The following is a 13438-nucleotide window of genomic DNA, read 5'->3' on the forward strand; positions in this document are numbered from 1 at the left end:
GGGGGCACGACAACACCTTTCCCCCTCAGGAGACTGAAAAGATTCGGCATGGGTCCCCGGATCCTCAAAAAGTTTTACAGCTGCGCCACCGAGAGCATCCTGACCGGTTGCATCACGGTATGGTAACTGCGCCACCGAGAGCTGCGCCACCGAGAGCATCCTGACCGGTTGCATCACGGTATGGTAACTGCTCGGCATCTGACTGTAAGGTGCTACAGAGGGTAGTGCGTACATCCCAGTACATCACTGGGGCCAAGCTTCCTGCCATCCAACACTTATATACTAGGCAGTGTCAGAGGAAAACCCCCAAAATGGTTAAAGCCTCCAGTCACCCAAGTCATAGACTGTTTTCTCTGCTACCGCACAACAAGCGGTACCGGAGCGCCAAGTCTAGAACCAAGAGGCTCCTTAACAGCTTCTATCCCCAAGACATAAGACTGCTGAGCAATTAATCAAATGGCCACCGAATTATTTACATTGACCCCCCCCCCTCCATTCGTTTTTTTTACATTGCTACTACTCACTGTTTATTATCTACGCATAGTCACTTCACCGACATGTACAAATTACCTTGACTAACCTGTACCCCCGCTCATTGACTCGGTACTGGTAATCCCTGTATATAGCCTCGTTATTGTTATTATATTGTGTTACCTATTTTTTACTTTAGTTAATTTGGTCATATTTGATTAACTCTTTCTTGAACTGCACTGTTGGTTAAGGGCTTGCAAGTAAGCATTTCACCGTGAGGTCTACACATATTGTATTCGGCGCAGGTGATAAATAAAGTTTGATTTGATTTGACTTTCTAGAGGCACTGTATGCGCTGTTTATGAAGAGCTTTCCATGCTTTTCACAAGGCAAACACATCTTATTGCCTGGATAATGCCCGTTCAGACTCTAACCAGACAGAGAGAACAGTGGAAACTCATAAAGGACAAATAACTCTCAGTCTGAAGTCATAAAAATTGGGCAGATAAATAGCCTGGGACCCCTGCTTGGGTTTATAGGGTCTACGTGATGTCGTTCCTAACTGATGGAGACAGACACAGGAGGAGTGGACATCAGTAACTTTAGAAAGAGAAGCTGCTTGGCCATGGGATAATAATCTGGTCAGCTCAAACTCAAAGGGTAGGAGAAATGGCGTGTGTCACATGTGTGCGTTTGAGCGTGTGTGTGCATGTGTGTTTATGTGAGTGTTTGTGTGTGTGTTTTAACTGTGTCTCCATACACTATTAAATAGCTTTAAATCATCTGTCCAGCTGGTGGACTCTACAGTGCTTCTTTGTGCCCCTCTGTCCCACTGCAATAGCCACACACACACACACACACACACACACACACACACACACACACACACACACACACACACACACACACACACACACACACACACACACACACACACACACACAAAACTAGATTACTTTTAAATTCAGGATGTTTGCTTAAAAAAATAAATGTCATTCAATTCAGCATTGAATAAAGGTGCATGTTTAAGTCTCCACCTGATTAAGTCTGACCACAGGTCAGATACCTCTATGATGAAACACGAAATGTGTTTGATGGATCCTTTCTGTCTTCTTATAATACCTCTTACAGTTTTTTACGATTGCTTACACACTAAAATTGAACTTTTCCCACAATTAGCAAAACCTTACACTCAAGGAGCAAAACACAAGGCTAGATTTGCACAACTGTAAGCACATTGTCAGCTTCAAATCAAATCAAATCAAATCAAATTTATTTATATAGCCCTTCGTACATCAGCTGATATCTCAAAGTGCTGTACAGAAACCCAGCCTAAAACCCCAAACAGCAAGCAATGCAGGTGTAGAAGCACGGTGGCTAGGAAAAACTCCCTAGAAAGGCCAATACCTAGGAAGAAACCTAGAGAGGAACCAGGCTATGTGGGGTGGCCAGTCCTCTTCTGGCTGTGCCGGGTGGAGATTATAACATAACATGGCCAAGATGTTCAAATGTTCATAAATGACCAGCATGGTCGAATAATAATAAGGCAGAACAGTTGAAACTGGAGCAGCAGCACAGTCAGGTGGAAGTTGAAACTGGAGCAGCAGCATGGCCAGGTGGACTGGGGACAGCAAGGAGTCATCATGTCAGGTAGTCCTGGGGCATGGTCCTAGGGCTTAGGTCAGTTGAAACTGGAACAGCAGCATGGCCAGGTGGACTGGGGACAGCAAGGAGTCATCATGTCAGGTAGTCCTGGGGCATGGTCCTATAGGGCTCAGGTCCTCCGAGAGAGAGAAAGAAAGAGAGAAGGAGAGAATTAGAGAACGCACACTTAGATTCACACAGGACACCGAATAGGACAGGAGAAGTACTCCAGATATAACAAACTGACCCCAGCCCCCCGACCCATAAACTACTGCAGCATAAATACTGGAGGCTGAGACAGGAGGGGTCAGGAGACACTGTGGCCCCATCCGAGGACACCCCCGGACAGGGCCAAACAGGAAGGATATAACCCCACCCACTTTGCCAAAGCACAGCCCCCACACCACTAGAGGGATATCTTCAACCACCAACTTACCATCCTGAGACAAGGCTGAGTATAGCCCACAAAGATCTCCGCCACGGCACAACCCAAGGGGGGGGGCGCCAACCCAGACAGGATGACCACAACAGTGAATCAACCCACTCAGGTGACGCACCCCCTCCAGGGACGGCATGAGAGAGCCCCAGCAAGCCAGTGACTCAGCCCCTGTAATAGGGTTAGAGGCAGAGAATCCCAGTGGAAAGAGGGGAACCGGCCAGGCAGAGACAGCAAGGGCGGTTCGTTGCTCCAGAGCCTTTCCGTTCACCTTCCCACTCCTGGGCCAGACTACACTCAATCATATGACCCACTGAAGAGATGAGTCTTCAGTAAAGACTTAAAGGTTGAGACCGAGTTTGCATCTCTGACATGGGTAGGCAGACCGTTCCATAAAAATGGAGCTCTATAGGAGAAAGCCCTGCCTCCAGCTGTTTGCTTAGAAATTCTAGGGACAATTAGGAGGCCTGCGTCTTGTGACCGTAGCGTACGTGTAGGTATGTACGGCAGGACCAAATCAGAGAGATAGGTAGGAGCAAGCCCATGTAATGCTTTGTAGGTTAGCAGTAAAACCTTGAAATCAGCCCTTGCTTTGACAGGAAGCCAGTGTAGAGAGGCTAGCACTGGAGTAATATGATAATTTTTTTTGGTTCTAGTCAGGATTCTAGCAGCCGTATTTAGCACTAACTGAAGTTTATTTAGTGCTTTATCCGGGTAGCCGGAAAATAGAGCATTGCAGTAGTCTAACCTAGAAGTGACAAAAGCATGGATTAATTTTTCTGCATCATTTTTGGACAGAAAGTTTCTGATTTTTGCAATGTTACGTAGATGGAAAAAAGCTGTCCTCGAAATGGTCTTGATATGTTCTTCAAAAGAGAGATTCACACTATTTGCAAAACATTACACACAGTGATTTGCAAAACACTAAACACACTTGTATACATCAGACACAGACGTATATCATGATGTCACTTCCTTGCAATTCCAAAGCACTGACTGTCAAATTACCACACCTATGAGCCAATCTGTTAAACACAGCCATCAGGTGCACAAACACATGATTGCTAAATTGTAGACACACCAATCAGGTTTAAGCACTATAAAAATGCAGCAGGTAGGTTCACCCTCCTTCAACCAAAATGGAAGGAGTCAGAAGAAGAGTGAGGGTGAGAGGTGGAGTACACAGAGGAGGAGAAGGAGGTAGAGGCAGCGGCACAAAGAAGAAGAGGACCAAACTTATCAAATGACATTCGTGCAACGCTAGTGGACCATGTTGTGAACCACGGATTGACGCTGAGGGAGGCTGGACTGAGAGTTCAGCCAAATCTTAGCAGATATACAGTGGCATCTGTCAAAAGGACTTTTCGACAGGAAAACAGGTAGAAGATCTGTCTACAGTTACAGTAATCAGCAGCTTATTGTCTGCACCATATCAGCACTTGTTACAGTTTTTTTGGATTGCTTACACACTAAAAGGAAAAGTAGTACACTATTAGCAAAACCTTACACTCAAGAAGCAAAACATCAGCCCATATTTGCACAACTATAAGCACATTGTCAACCTCACACTTGTTGCAAAACTCTACACACAGTGATTTGCAAAACACTAAACACACTTAACATACATTACACACAAAAATCTATCATGAAGTCACGTCCTTGCAATACCAAAGCACTGACTGTCAAATTACCACACCGTCCAACCAATTGGTTCAACACAGTCATCAGGTGTACAAACACTTGTTTGCTCAATTGTAGACACACCAATCAGGTGTATAAGCACTATAAAAAGCAGCAGGTGAGTTCATCGGTCTTCAAGCACAATGGAAAGAGTCAGAGAAAGAGTAAGACGAGGAGGAGGAGGAGGATGAGGAGGAGAATGAGGAGGACGAGGAGGACGAGGAGAACGAGGAGGTGGAGGACGACGAGGAGGAGGAGGAAGGGGAGGAGGAGGAGGAAGGGGAGGAAGAGGAAGACAAGAAGGTGCTCAAAGAGGACCGAATCTGACAAATGAGATCCGCGCAAACACTGGTTGACCACGTTGTCAACCACGGCCTGATGCTGAGGGAGGCTGGACTGCGAGTACAGCCAAAGCTAAGCCGATATACAGTGGCAAGTATGATGAGAACATTTAGACTGAAAAATAGGTATTGTAAAAATATCATCATATCAAAAACATCTGCACGGTTTCAGTAACTGCTTACAGTACTGTATTCTATACACTGTATTCTATGCACTGTATTCTATGCACTATCAGCACTTCTGTTACCTTTTCCTGTGAAATTACTGTACTATTGTATACTGTTTTTTTTCTACATAGGATTGAGGGTCAGGGACGACAAGGGGGAAGGCCTCCTATGTTCACAGAACAGCAAGAGAAGGAGATAGTAAACATGGTTTTGACCAACAATGCTATAACACTCAAGCAGCTCCAAGCTAACATTGTCAATAACCACGCCATTTTCAACGATATCCATCAGGTCTCAACATCAACACTGGCACGCATCCTTAAAAACATATTCAAATGAAGCAAATTTATCGAGTGCCTTTCGATCGCAATCTGAAAGGGTGAAACGACTGCGGCATGATTATTATTATTTATTTATTTTTTTAAATTTAATTTTACCTTTATTTAACCAGGCAAGTAGGTTAAGAACACATTCTTATTTTCAATGACGGCCTGGGAACAGTGGGTTAACTGCCTGTTCAGGGGCAGAACGACAGATTTGTACCTTGTCAGCTCGGGGGTTTGAACTTACAACCTTCCGGTTACTAGTCCAACGCTCTAACCACTAGGCTACCCTGCGTGTATTCACTTTAGCAGTGTGATCTTGCATACTGTCTCATAATCTTTTACTGTAATATGTATACTAGATCTACACTGAACTACACAATTTTGCCTGACACTGTTTTTCAGAGAGTTTTACGAATGGATGGAGAGGAGATCCAGCATGAGTTCATTTACGGAGTTGAGGCTGGGTTCAACCTGACGAGAACACGAAGGAGGGGAAGAAACATCATTGGCCACAGGGCTATAGTCAATGTCCCAGGGCAACGTGGGGGTAATATAACACTCTGTGCAGCCATTACACAGAATGGGGTCCTCCACCGCCATGCCCATATGGGCCCTTATAACACAGCACTCATACTTACATTCTTGGACCAATTTCACAACATAACAGCAGCAAATCAAATCGATCATATGCAATACATTGCTGTCTGGGACAATGTGTCTTACCACCGCTCTGCTCTGGTTCAGAACTGGCTTCAGCAACATCCACATTTCACCGTCCTATATCTTCCAACATACTCTCCATTCCTCAACCCTATAGAAGAGTTTTTCTCAGCATGGCGGTGGAAGGTATATGATCTCCGTCTCCAGGCTGAGGTACCCCTCATCCAAGCCATGGAGGAGGCCTGTGACCAGATGGAGGTAGCAGCAATGCAAGGATGGATTCGTCATTCAAGACGTTTCTTTCCAACGTGTCTTGCTAATGACAACATTGCCTGCGATGTTGATGAAATTCTCTGGCCAGATCCAGCTAGGCGTCTAGTTATTTACAGTTTTTTTCAACTGCTTACACACAAAATCTTTTCATGTCACACGATTTTTGAAACCTCTCACTCAAAGTGCTAAACTACACACCAAATATCCAAAACCATAAGCTATTTCTCAGCTTTTGACTCAGTTGTCAATTGCATGAAACACTTTTTTCAAAACACTACACACAATTCTCTACCTAAAACACAAAAATCTAACAGGAAGTGACTTGCTTTCCTTTTCCAAACACAACCAATCAAAATGCTACACTTATTCACCAGGTGGTCCTCCATCACAATGCCACACTGGGTCTGTACAACACTGGCCATATGCTCACTTTTCTGGATGCAATTTACACAATGCTTGTCCCTGATCCAGATCAGGAGCCTGCTAGATTTGTGGTTTTATGGGACAATGTTAGTTTTCATCGGGATGTTCTGGTTTGCTACCCATCCACAGTTTGCCACCCATCCACAATTTGTAGTTTTGTACCTACCCCCATATTCACCTTTTCTAAATCCCATAGAGGAATTCTTCTCAGCCTGGCACTGGAAAGTGTATGATCGCCAACCCTATGCCCGCATGACGCTTCTCCAGGCAATGGAGGACGCATGTGGGGACATAGAGGTTGCCTCTGTCCAAGGTTGGATACGCCATGCTAGGAGATACTTCCCTCAATGTTTGGCAAGAGAAAACGTACCTTGTGATGTGGACGAAGTATTGTGGCCAGACCCAGGCCGGAGAAGAGATGAAGCGTAGCTTAGCGCTGGTGACTGCCCCCCCTCACCTACAAATTCTAAAGAATATACTTTTGGTTTACATATGTTTATGGTTTTGTTGTATGCTACTCTATACAACAGTAATGTTTGGCCTAATAAATATTTTCTGTTTCTACACTGCATTGGTGTTCACAGTGTACTTGTTACCCCTCTCAGCAGATTACTTTCACTGTAGAACACTGTATTGAAATGTAGATATAAGCCTATGAAAGACCAAAGAGCTTTAGATTTAGAACAACAGTGTTTACATGGTATATCCAAAAATGTACTATTATGAAAGCAGTGTTTGCCATTTGATGCAAATGCTTCATTCCGACATGTGTTTATGGCATTTTGAATGCAGTGTTACATTTGGAAGGAGATATGAGCCATTTTGCATTTTGTATGTGCAGTTTTGGGAATTGTGTGTAGAGTTTTGTAAAAAAGGAGACAGTTTTGAAAACTTGTGTAAGCAGTTGAAAAAATAAAAAAATAAAAAAATGTTGAACTTACAATACGTAAAGAGACGTTTGGTTACAGTATTATGAATCTCCATGTCAACATTTTGGGCGTGTTGAGATATAAATTAGTTTCTTCAGTCTGCAACATTGGTCTTGTGTAGTGTTTGGTGAATTTACATTATATTTGTACTTTGTTGATAGTAGCCTACTCTAATCATAGGGAAGTAGAAGTGCTAAAAGTGTTTTAGGTTTATCACAGCAGAGTGTAACTCGTGCAAACAGAGTATAGTAATGTGAAATATGTGTTTCATATGGTAACAAAGTGTGGTTTTTAAAAAGAAGTGTATAGTTTTTACAAGAGTGTTTAATTTTGCAAAGGATCTGTAGTGTTTTAGTAATTGGGTGTGTGGTTGTGCTAATTCTGTGTAGTGTTTTGAAAACACGGGCCCTGTTTTGAAAATCGTGCTTAAGCAATCAAAAAAAACTGTAATACCCCTTCCTGTGACATTGTACAGTAAGTTACATGTATTATTCTCTACATGGGATTGAGGGTCGGGAACGACAAGGAGGAAGGGGGCCCATATTCACGCAAGAACAAGAGAGAGAGATAATAAACATGGTTTTGGCCAATAATGCTATCAGGCTCAGAGAACTACAAGCCAACATTATCGGTGACCATGCCATTTTCAATAATGTCCATCAGGTCTCTCAGTCAACACTGGCACGCAACAACTTTATCGAGTGCCTTTTGAGCGGAATTCAGAGAGGGTCAAATGGCTGCGGCATGAGTATGTGGAGGTTTGTATTGTTCACTTTAGCACCGTGATGTTGCATACTGCACACATGACTTCTTTACATTGACTGTATACTAGACCTATCCTGAACTACACAATCTTGTCTTTCACTGTATTTCAGGGAGTTTTGCAGATGGATGCTGAGGAAATCCTACATGAATTCATATATATTGATGAGGCAGGGTTCAACCCCACAAAAGCAGGAAGGAGAGGCAGAAATATCATTGGCCACAGGGCTATAATCAATGTCCCAGGGCAACATGGGGGTAACATCACCCTTTGCGCTGCCATTTCACAGCATGGGGCTGTCCTCTGTCATGCCAAAATGGGCCCTTACAACACACCTCACATTCTCACACTTTTGGACCGATTGCACCACATCGTCACAGCAGGTAATGAAATGCACCAGATGCAATACACGGTCATCTGGGACAATGTGTCATTCCACCACTCTGCTTTGGTCCAGAACTGGTTTCAACAGCATCCACAGTTGACAGTACTATACCTTCCACCATAGTCTCCGTTTCTAAACCCTATCGAATAGTTTCTCTGCATGGCGGTGGAAGGTTTACGATCTCCAGCCCCAGGCTCAGGTACCCCTCATTCAGGCCATGGAGGTGACCAAGTCGACGCCGCAGCAGTGCAAGGATGGATTCGACATTCAAGACGGTTCTTCCAGGGTCTTGCTAATGACGATATTGCTTGTGATGTTGATGAAATTCTCTGGCCAGATCCAGCTAGACGAAGAGATAATGTATAGTATGTTTACTGTAGGATTTTCTGTACAATATTGTCAGTTTTTTTCAGATATTCTTTTCTGTTTGTTGTTGTTGTTGTTTACTGTAATTGTAACCTGTACTGGATACAGTATTATATGTTTGTCTGTTTGCTGAGCTAACAGTGTTATGCACACTACTGTAATAGCATGAAAACTGGGACATGTTATGTTGTGATTCTCCATGTTGACATGTTGACTGATTTGGGTATATGGAGAGAAATAAATTATATTTTCCTCAGTCTGCAGCATTGGTCTTGTGTAGTGTTTGTATAGTTGTACTTTCTCTGTGTACTTCATTTATAGTACTCTAATCACTGACAATTAGACTTGCTAAAAGTGTTTTAGGTTAGCAACAGCAGTGTGTAACTGGTTCAAAAAGATTTAAGTCATATGAAATGTGTGTTTCGTATGGTAACAAAATATTATTTGTATGAAGTCGTGTATAGTTTTGACAAAAGTGTTCCATTTTGCAAATTATCTGAAGTGCGGTGCTACTTTGGTGTAGGGTTGTGCTAATTGTGTGTAGTGTTTTGACAAACCGGGCCCTGTTTTCAAAATTGTGCTTAAACAATTGAAAAAAACTAAAGGGAAAGTAATCCAAAAGTGACAAAGTAATCAGATTACCTTACTGAGTTTGGCTAATCCAAATGATACATTACTGATTACAGTTTTGGACTGGTAACTAGCAACTAACGGATTGCATTTGGAAAGTAACCTAGCCAACCTTGCACACAAAAGGAGACAGTCATGTGAATAGAGAGAAAATGAGAATGGAAGAAACAGAGTCAGTAAAGGGGTGTGTGTAAGAGAGAGAGGGGGGGGCAGTGAGAGGTAGGGCTGAAGGGACAGGGGGGTCATCCAACTTGTCATCCCTGAGGCTGACGTAGAATCCCCCACTCCCCAAATCGGGACAACACACTGACCTACCTCCTCCTGCCTCCCCCCTACCTCCTCCTCTGTCCCCAGCTCTGTCAATGTGACCCCATACATTCATAGAGATCATTGAGCACCAGGCCTGCCTTTGTTCCCGGGTGAAACCTCATATCACGCCCCAGCCAGCCTGCTCTACCACCAGACATATGGCAGGCCAGGCCCTGGGACCACAACCCAGCCCAGGGAGAGAAATAAGGAGAGAGAGAGAGAGAGAGGGGGAAGAGAGAGAGAGAGGGCAGAGAGAGAGAGAGAGAGAGGGAGAAGAGAGAGGGCAGAGAGAGAGAGCCTCTGCCTGTGAATAATCATTTGGCTTACTCACTGTTCGCTTGCTGCATGTTCTCTGGCCGTCAATCTGGAGGGAGGGACAGAGAGAGAGGGAGGGAGGGAGGGAGGGTAGATTGGAAATCTCAAACACCATTCCTTTATTCTGAGTAATGGAACTTAAACTTTTCTACATACACACAGAGTAATGGAACAAAATGTTGTTTGAACAGCTAGCTCCCAGAAGTGTGTCTGTGTGAAAGAGGAGAGAAAAAGAGAGGGAATGAGAGAAAGAAAGAGAGAGCCAGAGAGCCTTAGAGGCTACAGATGAGATTGATTTACAGTGAAGGAAAAAGAGAAAGAGGTGGGGGGGAGTCGGGTTAAGTGCTTAGATGGTGTGAGTGTGTGTGTGTGTGTGTGTGTGTGTGTGTGTGTGTGTGTGTGTGTGTGTGTGTGTGTGTGTGTGTGTGTGTGTGTGTGGGTGTGTGTGTGTGTGTGTGTATGTGTGTGTGTGTGTGTATATGGTGTGTAAGCCCCCCCTCCCCGTTACTGGGTGGTGTTGGTCGCCTTGAAATATAACCCCCTTTCTGTGAGCGCCAAGCCGACAGCCTGTTCACGGGGTGTCTCCTTCCAAAGAAAGGAGAGGAGAAGAAAGGAGTGACAGAATGTAAAAGGAGGGTTGGGGAGCGAGGGGCAAATGGAGTGGAATGAATTGTAGTGCTAACACACATAGGCTGATTGCTGAGCTGATTAGCTGACTAGCGCTGCTCGGCTAGATAAAGAGAGAGACTGCACACTAATTACTGATCAGAACTTCAGACCCCTTTTCTCTGTCTCCCTCTCTGCTCTCTTTCTCTCTCCCTCGCTGCTCTTTTTCTCTCTCCCTCTCTTCTCTCTTTCTCTCTCAACTTCCTCTATCCATATCTCTCTTACTGCTGTCTTGCTCTTTCTCCCTCTCTTTTTCCCTCCCTCTCTCTTTGCTCCCCCTCCTCTCTCCCTCACTCTCACTCTGGCTGCTGTGTGAATTTGTCTGCTGCAGGGCAATGCTGAACCCTTTCCATTTGATTTTATTTCAATTTACCCCGTGACTAAGAAATACTGCACCAACAATCTTAGCTAGATGTGAAATTGCGTGACTAAGATCTCCTAAACAAAAACATAAAAATGAAAGACAGATTTCTTGAGTTATCTCAGATTAATTCTGACTATTTTGAGGAAGTGTATACTTGCTACAGCATCTCAAAATGGACAAACAGTACTATTGCCGTTTTTTCTCGTATTTCAAGCGAAGGTCTTTTAAGGGAGCACTGTATACGAGCACCCTCGTTTGGTTTGCATAGCCAAGTTCTGCTAGGCGCCAGCCGAACCGAAGCATGTGGAAGGCTTAAAAGAAGTTTCAGCTCTACAGTTACCGTTGCTTTGTACAGCGTCACTACCGATCTATGTTTCTTTTAATATCACGCTATCCTGTCTTTTGTTGAACATCTCATCTTGTTGTCTCATCTTTTCAGAGTGATTGCAAAACACAGGCAAAGAGGATTATATGTGCAGCTTCAATAACATCAGATGCTATGTCATAATATTACTCCCACTCGCAATCCATTTGCATGAAGTAAGGTCCAAATGAAAACAAACTGCATAGAGCCTGTACTTCAGTAAGACAATGGGAAGACAGTAACTGGGTCCTGTCCTTTACAGAACATCCTCTCCCAGTCCAGATCTTGACCAACTTCAGTCTACCCAGATAAGATCTAACTCTCCTATCCTACTGTTTCTTCAACCCATCTCTCATCAGAGTACACGACACCACAACACGAAAATGTGAGAGGACATAATTTATTACAACTACCAGACCTGTGTGTGTGGATATAGGACCTTTCTCTCTCTCTCTCTCTCTCTCTCTCTCTCTCTCTCTCTCTCTCTCTCTCTCTCTCTCTCTCTCTTTCGCTCTCTCACTCTCTATTATTAAATATTAAATGATTAGAGTTGAACAAAGGTTACTCCAAAGCATTCTATCTCATCATGGTAGATGATCTTATCTTTCCAATGATGCAGTAGACAGGTCTGCATGATTTCGCATAAATAGAGACCAATAAAACTTAAGAAGTATTTACACCCTCGACTTTTTCGTCGTGTTACAGCCTGATTTTGACATGTATTAAATTGAGATGTTGTGTCACACAATCAATACCCCATAATGTCAAAGTGGAATTATGTTTTTACAAAGGAATAACAAATTAAAAGCTGCAATGTCTTGAGTTGATGAGTAGTCAACCCCTTTGTTATGGCAAGCCTAAATATGTTCATGAGTACACATTTGCTTAACAAGTCACATAATAAGTTGCATGGACTCACTCTGTGTGAAAGAATAGTGCTTAACATGATTTTTTGAATTTATTTTTATTTGTTTTATTTTACCTTTATTTAACCAGGTAGGCAAGTTGAGAACAAGTTCTCATTTACAATTGCGACCTGGCCAAGATAAAGCAAAGCAGTTCGACAGATAAAACGACACAGACTGCTGAAAGCTCTCGTCATTCTCTTCTCAATCGTGTCGAAATGTATATTGCATGACAATATTGCAGGAAGCGTTTTGATGATGGAGTAAAATGGAGTAAAAACAAACATACAGTCAATAATGCAGTATAAACAAGTCTATATACAATGTGAGCAAATGAGGTGAGAAGGGAGGTAAAGGCAAAAAAGGCCATGATGGCAAAGTAAATACAATATAGCAAGTAAAATACTGGAATGGTAGTTTTGCAATGGAAGAATGTGCAAAGTAGAAATAAAAAATAATGGGGTGCAAAGGAGCAAAATAAATAAATTAATTAAAATTAAATACAGTTGGGAAAGAGGTAGTTGTTTGGGCTAAATTATAGGTGGGCTATGTACAGGTGCAGTAATCTGTGAGCTGCTCTGACAGTTGGTGCTTAAAGCTAGTGAGGGAGATAAGTGTTTCCAGTTTCAGAGATTTTTGTAGTTCGTTCCAGTCATTGGCAGCAGAGAACTGGAAGGAGAGGCGGCCAAAGAAAGAATTGGTTTTGGGGGTGACTAGAGAGATATACCTGCTGGAGCGTGTGCTACAGGTGGGAGATGCTATGGTGACCAGCGAGCTGAGATAAGGGGGGACTTTACCTAGCAGGGTCTTGTAGATGACATGGAGCCAGTGGGTTTGGCGACGAGTATGAAGCGAGGGCCAGCCAACGAGAGCGTACAGGTCGCAATGGTGGGTAGTATATGGGGCTTTGGTGATAAAACGGATTGCACTGTGATAGACTGCATCCAATTTGTTGAGTAGGGTATTGGAGGCTATTTTGTAAATGACATCGCCAAAGTCGAGGATTGGTAGGATGGTCAG

The sequence above is a fragment of the Oncorhynchus kisutch genome, linkage group LG19 (genome assembly GCF_002021735.2).
Source record: "Oncorhynchus kisutch isolate 150728-3 linkage group LG19, Okis_V2, whole genome shotgun sequence".
NCBI lineage: Eukaryota > Metazoa > Chordata > Actinopteri > Salmoniformes > Salmonidae > Oncorhynchus > Oncorhynchus kisutch.